A 12,172-nucleotide genomic window follows, 5' to 3' on the forward strand; every position below is an offset into this window, starting at 1 on the left:
GTCAAGCTGCTGCTTGGGGGCGGAATTCGCTGCCACTGTCGGAGCCCAGCCTGGTCCTGCTTCTTCTGCCATGGGTGAGCCTTTGCATGTGAGAGAAGCCACTGAACTGGGACCATATTAACACCCTACCTCACTAAAAAAAAACGACTTTCACCATCTGCTGGGATGCCTCAGGGGAAAACCCTGGGATCCTGAGCCCTTTTCCCCTGGCAGGGAGCCTTTCCCTGCCCTGCTCAGGAGCCAGGCTGCCACTGCGCTGCCCCCACCAGGTTTTTTTTTGCCACTCCTATGGGTTTTGGCTACACTGTAGCTCTTCACCCCCTGCCTGCCGGGATGCCCCGCGGTTCCAGCTACAGCTGCAGAGTTTCTGCTACCTCTTGCTTGCTACTCCGAGACTTTGCTCATCCCTGCCTTCCCAGCTCGCTGCTCCGAGGTTCCTGCTACAGCTCCTTTTGCTATGCAGAGGGGCACCGGGATCGGCTGCTCCTGGGGGTTTGTAAAGGCAGCCCCTTCTCCGTCCCATCTGCGGCTGCGCCGCCATCACCGTGTGGAGGGGGACGGCTGAAACCCGCGCCACAGCGCCCCCCGCCGCGCCGGGCCGAGAGAGGCTGGCACTGGGAGTCTGGTTCTGTTTGTTGTCGCTGCTGTTGTTGTTGTTTGTTTGCCTTGTTATACACATACATACTAGTAAAGAACTGTTACTCCTTTTCCGTATCTTTGCCTGAAAGCCCCTTAATTTCAAGGTTATAATAATTCGGAGGGAAGGGGATCATATTCTCCATTCCGTAAGAGGTTCCTGCCTCCCTTGTCAGTCACCTGTCTTTCAAACCAAGACATACTCTGTGATTCCCTTGGTGTTTGATGGCTGTGCCACCTTACATGGTCTCTGCAGATGCTGAAGCTTGTTCCTGGGCTGCAAAGGCATTTCTAGATGTGGTTTGTCAGAAGAATAAGCTTGCTGTATCTCTAGAAAAGCGGCTGGTGGTAGGGAGCAAATAATCCTGTTGGAAAAATGGCAGATAGCCTAGGAACCACATGGGAAACGCTGGTTTTATGCAATTGATCTCCCCAGGTACTTGTGATTTGTTGTTTGTGGGATAAATTTCAGGGGTTGATTAGCAAGTCAAGCTGTGGGCAGAAGTTACCATGGACCTCTGTGTGGGGAAACTGGACCTGGCTTTGCTCTTGGACTCTGTGTCCTCATTATGATGGCACAAGGTGTACAATTGTGCATCATTAATGTATGAATGATGTACAATTGTGTGTGGATACAAATATTGCTGCTAGCAAGAATTTTTCTTGTTTCTTTCCAGTCCCATGAGATACTTTTCTCTCTCACGGAAGGTATTAGCAGAGTTCTATAAACTATGAATACCTGAGACCTTGCAGAGCTTTGTTTATGGTACAGTAGAAAAATATTTTGACAATGGATGTTTTAGGATTTTAGCCAATCACCCCCAAGGGGTGGGTGATCCTTTGACCAATTAGACTATGAAGAAAAAAGTCTATAAAAGAGTTTGTAAAATATTTAAATAAATCAATCTTGCTGCACAATGCCTGCCTATTGGATCTCTCTTCTCCTCCCTACGGCTGTGGGATGCCGTGATAATTGTGCATCATCAATGTATGAATGATGTGCACTTGCACATCATTCCCCAAGTGAAAACTGAGTTAGCAGCCTGTATTTGGCATAAACTATCTATTTTGAACTTTAACTGTGTGCTTGTGAATGTGTGATGCTAACCAAGTGATACTCTCTGGTTCAGGGCTAATGGTGCATTTAAAAAGTCTCATCAATGCAACTGACTGAAGCCATTTGGAAATGGCCAAACATCCCTGCCACTCTGCAGTGATGTCTCGAGGTTGCTATTTTTGCCAGCCCCTCTGAAGTCTGGCTTTGGCCAGGTCCACTGTCTTTCAGCCATCTAAGCCCTGGGACTGTCTGGAACTCACCAAGCTCCACTTGTAGCTGCATAACTGGAAAGTCCTCAAGCAAATGAGCTTAACTTTTTCAGAAGTTAATTTCTGGCAGTTTGGAGCAAACATTTGTTTGGTCATTTTGCTTAAATTGCAGCCCTTAAAACTAATTTCATTTGCTAGTGACATTTTGGAGGCTAGTGCATTTAGCCTTAGTACATCGTTATTATGAAAAGCTGCAGGTTTCATATTTGTATTACAGTGGTCAGCATTTGCAGCTGCTATGGCTTAGAATTTCTTTGCTTATGTAGTTTTTTTAGCTAAGTGCACAGTGCAGGTTACTAAACTACCTGTATTATAACATTTCCATAGATCTAGTCTTTTTCTCTAGCTTTTTGATAAAATTCATTGAAATAATACTGACAATTTCTTGACGAGAACAGTGTGAAGAAGGAACTCAATGGTGCTAAATGACATTAAGGCTGAAATTATGATGAGCAGGTGAGAAACATAGTGGCTGTGCTATGATTACAATATATATTTCCTTGGCACTGGAATTGGAAGCATAGCTTCTGTCTTCAACAGTCATCCGTATTTCCATTTGGATTATGGTGAGGGTGTAGGTATAGGTTTAAAAAGGTATCCGGAATGAAAAATAGTGCTAGAAGTCTACTGGGTGCTGGAGGTCAGTGGCAAAATTTTGTGTAAGCCTGTAGGTACTTAGTATAAATACCTTCATAAATGGTGATCATTATATCAGTCCTATTTCAATGCAAGTGTATGGACAGTCTATTCCCATATCATTACAACTCTGTTACAATTTGAAATTGCACTAAATTATTTGAGGGGAGGCTGTGCTAATGAATCTATTACAATGCAGAAATCACTGTTGTAGGATAATGGTTTCAGTGCAAATATGTGTATTAACTGTAATTTCTTATCACTAGACAGGCTATGACATCATTTAAAATAAACATCTTGCTGAGAAATTATTTTAATATAACTTTGGGGATAGGCCACAAATTTGTACAGTGCCAGAGTGAAGCTGAGGAGTTGCTGTTGGTGTTTGTAGGACTGTGTCAGTCTTGCATGTAGCAGCTGTAAGCTCTTAATGGACTTTTGAAACAAACCTTTTATTTATATGTATATTAATGCAAAGCTGTGGCTGAAGTTCAGGTTTTCTACTCAGTCCTGTTCCTCACAGGCATTATAAAACCATGTGGGTGCCTGTGCTCAGTGGCAGAGCTGGCCAGCCCTCCCCAGTGTGAGAAGGCAGGAGCATGGGTAGGAGGCATGGAATCGGCTTTAAGAGAGCAAAGAAGCAATAACTTTGAGCTGCAGACAGGGACCTAAGGGTAGTTGGGAAGAGATTCTTGAGGGTGAGGACAGTGAAACAAATGTGGTGCAGCTTCTGCTGACCTCCAGGGAAGATTTATTTGCACTTCTCTCTGTTTCTTGTGTGACTTCCTCCACCAGTTCATCCATTTCTGCCACTGATACTTCTCCTTGAATATTTCTGTCAGATTAAATTTAACACAGATAAGGCTAATCACCCAAACCTTCCTCCTGCCCTCTGGCACAGGTGACACCAGTGCTATCTGACTTGTTATCAGGCTGGCAAGACATGGGTTACTTATGTTCCTCCCTGTTGTCCTCTGTAAATATTTAAACTGTTTCTTACATTTCTTCCTCTTTCTCTAAATCATCTGCAGTCTGCCCCATTTTCTCCCCCCATGTGGCTGGAAGGGTTGTGTTTGGGTAAGGTTAATCAGCACAGAGAGCTTGCTTGAGACCTACTTCCCTTTATCCTCTGACTCCTGCCTGCCTCCTCATCTTTCTCCATGTTATTTCTTTTTGCCTGTGGACTTCTTTGATTTCTTTCAAAAACCTTCAGGTGACTTCTTTTAACACTGCTATGAGCTCGTGACCACAAAGCAGCTAAACAGTCTCCAGCTTTTGGAGGGGGTTTAAGCCTAGGCATTGTACCTTCTAGCCTCAGGATAGGAGGCTGCATGTAAGAAAGCAGCTTGCCTAAAGCAGAAACTCTCTCCCTTTGCTTTTTGATTTTTCATTTTTCATTTCTAGTGTCTTTCTTTCAAGAAACAGGCATGGACATATTATAATAGCAGATTCATTCCATCTCAACTGCATTTTTGCCTTGCTTCAAAAAATAAGACAGCTGCTCCTGTCTTTAACTGTCTAAAAGATTATTGAGTCGGTCTGTTGCCTGCTCCATAAAAAAAGAGATATATCTGCAAAACAACATCCTCTACTACTAAAGTAAAAAGAATGTTTGCATGGGATGTTTTCTCACTTTTCCTGCTTTTTTTTTAATCTTTAAGGTTTTGTGTGGTTCTTCATTCCTCCCCACACCCTTCCCAGGCTTTCTGCCTACAGTAGAATATAGCAGTCATGAAATTTTTATCCTTGAAAACTCAAAACGTTAGGTAACAACTTAAACCTAGATAATGGCAGGGTCACACCAAGATTTCTGACATCCAAAGGCCATTTCTTTCATTAAAATTAAGGTATCACTTTATGTATTTCAGTGTTAACGCTTTTCCAAATGATATTGTGGAACCATCCAACCCCATGCGGGTGGCGTGGGTAACCACTAGGTTTCACTGTGTATTGAACTTTCTGCTGCAAACTCTGCTCATATTTGCCTATGGTATTGAGGCAATCAGGAGTATGACTTGTTTGGAAGAGGGACTGTGTTTCTGTGCTGAGGTTTCTATACAGCAATTAGCACAGTGTGACCCAATCTTCATGGGAGATTTGGGAAAGCAAACTGTCAGAACAATCTTATTATAGAGAAAATAGCTCATGTTTTTACACCTGGGGGCCAATCCTTACAGGTTTTTAAGTTTGAGTGGTACCCTCCTCAATCTTACAGTGAACACCTTGTTTCCCGTGGGGAATTTCAGCAGCTTTCTGCCAAGTTCCAGTTTCTGGATTCATCTAAGCAGATTGCATAATGCTCTGTGCAGTACTGCTGAAGCCCAGTGAAAACCAGTGGTCTGTAGCTCTCTCTAAACATGTGCTCCCTCTTTCTGCTGCCAGAGATGGATCCCTGTGCAGCTCCTTACACTGAGATACTATGCAAAAAAGGCTGCAGCAAAGCAAATGCTCAGCAGGGAAAAATCCAGTTGCTTTGCACTGGGCAACTGTAACTAGCGTGGTATTTTTGATCACTGCAGAAACTCATTTAATTTCCTCCAAGACATCCCCAGTCACTCTAGACTCTGCAAAATGCTTCTTTCCCTTCAGCTTTAGATCTCTTTTGGAGTTGAGAGAGGTGTTGAGCAGAAGAATGATGCATCACACAAGGGAGAAAATGTAACAAAGCTGCAAAAGTACTAAAACATTGTGAATAAAAAAATATACTTTAAGAGTATACTTTGTAGGAAGTGAATAAAACATTGAGTGATAGTAAGAGTTCTTAGAGGAAATTGGTAAGTTAAGCCTCGTCTTCACTGACAGGTAAGAGATGTGAGTTAGTAAGGCAAGGCAAGCATAGGAGGGAAAACTTAAGCTCTTTGGTTTTCTTGAGGAAATGCTGAATTACGACTCTGGGAAGTGAAAAATTTTTTTTGAGGGAGCACAGTGGAAAATATAAGATTGCCACTAATGTTTGGGGTTTTCTTCAGAGAAAAAAGTTATTATTGGTGAGTCTAGAATACTGGTTCATTAAGTCAGTCGTGTGACCTTCATTCTATGTTTTTCTCTAAATAACTTAAATAGAAAATGGTTAGATTATGGGTTTTGCTTAACATATTTAAATTCAGAGTAGTAAAAATGAGAAACAGCAATCTAAACTAGCATCTTACTGAATTGTATCAAGATGAACAGGGAAGTAGTGTTTTCTGGAGTCCATCTTTACTCCTTAAAACCATTTTGCATTGGCTTTTGTTTCATGCTGTTGAACATTGCATTATAAAATATCTCTCTCTAACTGACATTAGACATTAACAACAGCTTGCTTGTGGGAGTTTCCTGTTCTTCCTGGCTATTCACTGGGAGGAGTTGTCTCTACTTGGAGCATTATGGCTATCAGAGCTCAGGGTGGCTAGAAGTATGGGGGAAAAACTGCTGGTTTCCTTCACTTATAGAAAAATGTTGAAGTTACTTGTCCACTGGTTCTGCAGAATGCTCGTCTGGGGCTGTGTGCAGTCTTTCATGGAGAGGTGGCAATCAGTTGGTATTTGGTGATGTGGCGTCTAGGACTGAGTGTCCTCTGTGTTTGATGCAGTGACATGGTATTGTGTTGCAATGGTGCAGCACTGTACATCTGGCCTGCCTTTTCATTCTGTGTCACATCAAGGATCCCTGCAATGCTATAGTCTCTGTGCTGTGTTATTGAGGGGTTTTTCTGTTGTTTTCTCTTTCAAAATGATGTTCGGGCAGCTCTTATTTGCCTTGGTAAAACATCTCTTACCTCTACAGAATTTTCTGGCTCTGTGGAGATCCATTATCCTTCAGTGTTGTGTTCATGTATAAAAATGTTTCCTGTAAAACCTCCGTTAGCTGTAATTTAATGGTTTTTCAGTGCTGCTGTTTTCAAAGAGCCTTCATAATGTGGGAAACGATTTCTTCTCAGTTTGACTCATAAGATAAAAAGAACATTTTTGTGCTGAATGACTTGGACTTTGCCATGTTAATGAATAGCTAATCGAGGTTTGAAAAATAAAACCTAGGAGCTGCTGCCTGATGTCAACAGAAGAGAGTTGCTAAGTTCTTAAAGAAGGGCTTGGCTCAGAAGCTGTGTGCAGTCGACAGGTTTGTACCCCTGGTAGCTTCAGAGTAACTTTTATGATACCTAGTGATATCCTCTTGTGGCATTAAAAATGAGAATTAAAAATTTAGTGTATGACACCACATGAAAGGTGAATTGGCTGCATGAGCAAAGAGCAAATAACAACCATGGCCTGCTGTGAGACTCAAGCAGGCAAATAAACTCATGCATAGGAAGTATTTCAAGAAGCCAGAGCCCAGAATAAGGAATGTCTGCATGTACTCCAAATGAGGTGATACGTTGTCAGACGTATGAAGCCCGGATTGATGCCTTAGGTTTTAACTTTCATATTTTTCAAATCCTGTACTTCCTAGTGTGTAACTGAAGTTTCTTGTAGCCTGTTAACTTCTGCTCTCTCCTGCTAGGTAGACGTAAGAAAGCCTCTCCAGGCCTGCTCTCCAAGGACACTCAGACCGTCCTAGGCCCAAAATGTGTAAACCAACATCTTGAGAGGGGAGTGAGCTTGGGGAAACTACATAATTAACTGAAGCTTTAACTGGAGAATTAACTCTGATATGCAAATGAACCAAACTTATAACGATGCCATGAAGATTTTTGCCTTTTCTTTTATAGCCCTGTTATACCTTTTTACAGCTTCTGTATTCCCAGTGCTTTTTGCCTACATTCTTGGACTTGTTTGTCAAGCTAAGAGACTAAACATTTTAGAAGCTTCATAGCTAGGGATCAGTGTGCTCCAGACCCCAAGGTCCTCTCCAGAACATATTCTGTAAACCAAGATAGAACCATCCAGGGGTAGACTCGGTGGGGTGCATCTCGATGCATATGACCTGCACGTGTACACCTAAGGATCCTTAAAATAAATACCAAGGTAAAATCCCTTTTCCCCTTGTAACCGTGTATGACTCTTGATTTTAAGACCAGGAAAAGGCATCAGTTGCTGGCGACCACGAAGGGACCCTAAAGACCTTGAAACTCGCAGTCTTGGGTTGGAACACATCTTGCTTTGCCCCTCTCTTTGCCAGAAAATTACAGAGGGGCCGGAGCAACAATCTAAGACTGTGACCAGGACTTTAGGACCCACCACGGAAAGGCATCAATAAAAGTGTGAAGAACTTGTGACCTGTCATCCATCTTGGGGTCCATATTGGCAGCAGCCTCTGGCTCCCCAGGGGTACCTTTGAAGGCCCTTCAAATAAATACCTACCTTTATTCCCTTATTCCTGTCTAGTCTCTGTTTCTAGGTGGTCTCTTCAGGCATCAGGATAATGAAGGAATGGAGTCAACACGAATGAGTGTCCCCTCAGCAAGACAACCTAGACAGAATGCACTATATTGGGAATTTTGCTGCTAATGATCTTGAAAAGGTAAGTTAGAGATAGATGTGATTTAAAAGAGATCAGAAAGGTGGCATTGTTGTGAGGTGCCAGAGTAGAAAAAGGGCATTCGCAAATGTCAACTCGTGCTGGAAGCAGCTTTGGCAATGGTATTGGAGGAGAGGAGGAGGCTGTGCGGCAAGAGGATGGCTGCAGGCTCTGCCACTGCCAGCAACAATCCAACCTCATGTGACTGAGTTTGTTGTGCAGGGGGAAATGAGGACAGCAGCATGTCTTTTCCTTCAGACTGTGCAAGCTTGATAAAAGAAGATTTGCTATTATCCAAATCTAGTCTTCAAAACTGCAGGAAGTGAAATTTGATTTTTTTCCCCCTGGTATTAATTCTGTGCAGACAAGACACTTTGTCAATGTTTTCTTTTCAATCCTGAGCTATAGGCACTTTTTTCAGAGAAGTACTGAGGGAACATTAGTGAAGAGGATGCCATATGGTCTCCTTAGGGATGTATTTCAATTAAAGGATGCTTTAAGCTTAGTCTCAAAGTGTGCTGCGTACGCTGTTGGTGTATGAATTCTACACCAGAGGGGGTGTGGTGGGACCCTCCTGGTTCTTACTTGCAAGGTGTTCAAGAAAGCGGTGGGATTGCAAGAGGCCACAGAGGGAACTGTGGATATGGATACTGCTGCTGCAGATTGCATTGGAGGCGCTGGCTTGGAGCTAGGGATGGCTTTGCTTCTGTCCCTGCAGGTAATGCGTTTTCCCCTGTAACTGTGATGCCGCAAGCCCCCAGCATGAACAGTCCTGTGGTCAGTCAGTGCATCCTCTGAGTCTCTCTTCTCAGAGCTCTGTATTAGTTGATGGACTTCTTACAATATTTCTGTTATAATGGGAAATGTGGTAGCAAAGTATATGGGCTTTCATGGACTTGTATCTGACAAGTATACTACTATACCTTACAGTTATTATCAATGAAGAAAACAATTTCTGCTTTGTTTTTCAGGAAAATAATATTTTGAGAAGTTAAAAAAGTATGACTGGATATAATAATAATCTATGCTTTTTTTTTAAAGTAAGATGATGAGAAAAAAACCACCTATGACTGATTACTTCTGTGACTAGGGAGGTTTAATGGTCCTGCTTATCCACATGAGAAATTATTTGCTAAAGACTGAATGCTGTAAATTCTTTTTGTGTGTGTAGGCTGTACACAAAACCCACACAGAACCTTGCTTCCTTGTGTTCCTGTAAAATTTCCCTAAAGAAGAATCTATTTCTGAGATTGTAGGTTTGCCTGTGTTTTATCTACTCTTTTGAAAGGAGGAGACTGCAATATTTTCCTGTTTTCTTGAATTTTTTGTTCATTTGTTTGGGTTTTGTTGTTGTGGGGCTTTCTTTTTTTGGTGTGGTTTGTTTGTTTTCTTTAACAGAACTTCGGTTTGGGTGGTTGGTTGCCAGAGTTGAGTTGTTTTGGCAGAAATGTATTTTACTCCCCCAAGAGTTTCAAGTTTTACTAAACACTGTTGTTCTCATGTGGGATAACAGAAATGTTTTTTTTCTTTTAAACTCTCATTTTATTAAAAATTTCGTTTAGGCTCTAAGGGATAACTCAGACAAGGAAGAACTCTCCACAATGTCAGAATTTTTTCCTCCTTGGGCTGTGTCAGGAAATGATATACCCGGAACCTTTTCCTGGGTTGCAGCAGGCAGAAAAGCTCTTTCCTCTGCTGAAAGAGAACACACTGAGGGTAGAAAGTTGGACATTGCCTGATCTATCACTGACCCCTCCTCACTAAGCTGGTTTTGGATCTCGGCTGGTTTCAAGTTTGTATTTCAGAAAGCAAATTCTGCTGCAATTTGCAGATGACAATAGCTAACAATTCACAGTAGAAATTCCAAAATAAGTCATTATTGCATTGTTGTGTATTTGCTTTCACTTGTGTAAGATGTACTAGGCTTGCCTAAAAAAAGTGGAGAGATGGTTTGAATGATTAGGGATGGAGATGAAGTGGTGGTTTTCTGAAAAAGTCTTCCAGATACTCTAGAACAAATACACATGAAACTTAGTGAAAATAATTTGACATGTTTCACCTCTGATAATGTGGCAAAATGCACATCCTTGGTAGAGAGCCTGTTCACCTGACCTGCAGTTTGGAGGTGCTTATTAAATTCCTTTGGTTTCAGCCACTTGCTGCGATAAAACAGGATAAAAACTTTACTTGGAGACTAATAAGAAACTATTTTCCTTGGAGACTTTGATACCATATCTTCAGAGCAGAGTTTAAATTTTAATTTAATGCTTAATGAATAATCTAGTTTCTTGTTTGAAACTTCAGACTTTCCTTCAGTCTGTTGCATGCATTAGCTGCCTGTGATGCCTGTCTTGAGGCAAATACAAAAAAAAGTGTATTGGTAGTTGAAGAAAACTAAGACATGCCAAGGGGAAGGTCAGAGAGGTGCCAACATGGGTAATGCATAAAATCAAAAAGGCAAGAGGTCAGGCAGAATATCAAATATCTTAAGGCTGAGGTGGGAATTTTGTTGTTGAATTGAGCTGGGATAAGATCACCCTCTGAAGATGGCTGATGGAAGTTGGTGCCTCCATCAGGGTTCTGGGGAAGAGTGGAAAGAGTGTAGGGCAGAGGGAAATACCTACAAGCAGGGTTGCAAGTGCTGTGTATCAGCAGGATACTGTGAATAACCTGGTACATTGAGTTTGGCAAAACAGGAGGAAGCAGATCACAGACAAAGGTAAGAATTAAATGAAAAGGAGTAAAAAATATTTCTACTTTCTAAGTGTTGGCATTTTCAATTTTGAGGTGAGATGCAACTTGAAATGAAAAAGAAAATGTTTCATTTAGGCAAACATAGTTACTGATAGTTTTTAGAAATGAAAGAACATTTTATTTTTAATCCTCACATTTTAAAACCCACAATGGGATCTCTTCTCAATTCAGTGAAATACAGAAGAATACAATTGTTCTGTAAATAATTTCAGCTGATCTGATTCCTTCAGTAAGGATTTGATCAAAATGTTTTGCTCATCTGTCTCAGTGAATCAGATGAAGTCAAATATCTTACTATGCTTAAACATGGACTTAGGATGGTGTTTTGCTACAGTTACTGATGAAATCCTGCACTTCCAGCTTTGCTCATGAAAATCTAAAGTTCTTGTTGGGGCTTTTTCCAGGATCAGTAAAACTTTGCAGAGCAAGTAGTTCACTTTGGGTTTTGTATGCTGCTGCTCAGCTCTACGTGTTATAGAAGTGCGATTTGCTTGCTGAGAACCCAAGAACCAAGAAGCTGTTTAAGTCAGGTGAATGATGTAATAGATATGCCCAGCTTTTTTTAGGTGCTTGCTGTGGTCTTCTGCTGAAATAGTACAGATACACAATTAAGAAAGAAACTGCTAAACAAGCACAGGAATTACTTACTGTAAACCTTCTTGCTACCACTATTGTTAATCTATAATGTGCAGCCTAATGATGTAGATCCATAACAGCAAATTTACCAGTGAGCAGTACGTGATATGGCATGTACAGTTTTTCATAAGGAAACAGAGTTGATATTTATTTAATCCTTGCTGTCACCAAAGCCTTTTATTTGACTGAGGGGGCGAAAGTATGAACTAAGTGCTTAAATTCTCATTAATGAGCAAGTAAATGATATAATCTGTAGGGTTTCAGTTCAATAAGCTACTTAACCTCTTCATCTCATTTACATGGTGAGCAGCTGATAAAGTGACTCAGTGTCTCACCAGTTGTGGTTAGAAGGAGGAGGATACTATTTTGAAGCATTTCTGCCTCTTGATTCAGGCATATAAATATATTCTATGAGTGTGAACCTGGAAAACCCTATCGCAGATGGGTATACTCTGTATAAGATACAAGTATCTAACTTGTGGTAACATTCCAGGTGCTGTTGGGGTGGCTCAGCCTGCTCTCGGGCTGAAACCATCAAATGTCAGTCACCAGAAGAGATCACTGAGATCTAGGTTACCTCCCCCTGGGTGGCTCCCAATCCTAAATTACCTCCTATTACAGCTGGTGGTGGGGTCTGTGGCCATGACCCAGGAAGAGATGACCGGTCCGGGGAGATGGTCCCGAAAGGAATCGCCTGCCCGAGGTCCGGTGTCTTCCTCTCAGCTGCTGGCAGAGGAGCCCTTGCAGA

General features: G+C 41.7%; 1 long non-coding RNA gene across 1 annotated transcript in view; it reads right to left on the reverse strand.

Moving 5' to 3' along the window:
• Positions 1–284: 284 nt before the first annotated feature.
• LOC108446642 overlaps positions 285–12,172 on the reverse strand; it is a 26,507-nt gene continuing 14,619 nt past the window's right edge. The window contains exon 3 of the long non-coding RNA XR_001861905.1: positions 285–395. This is a non-coding gene — a long non-coding RNA (uncharacterized LOC108446642). The remainder of the gene's footprint in view (positions 396–12,172) is intronic.

This window comes from Corvus brachyrhynchos, unplaced genomic scaffold, assembly GCF_000691975.1.
Source record: "Corvus brachyrhynchos isolate BGI_N302 unplaced genomic scaffold, ASM69197v1 scaffold334, whole genome shotgun sequence".
NCBI lineage: Eukaryota > Metazoa > Chordata > Aves > Passeriformes > Corvidae > Corvus > Corvus brachyrhynchos.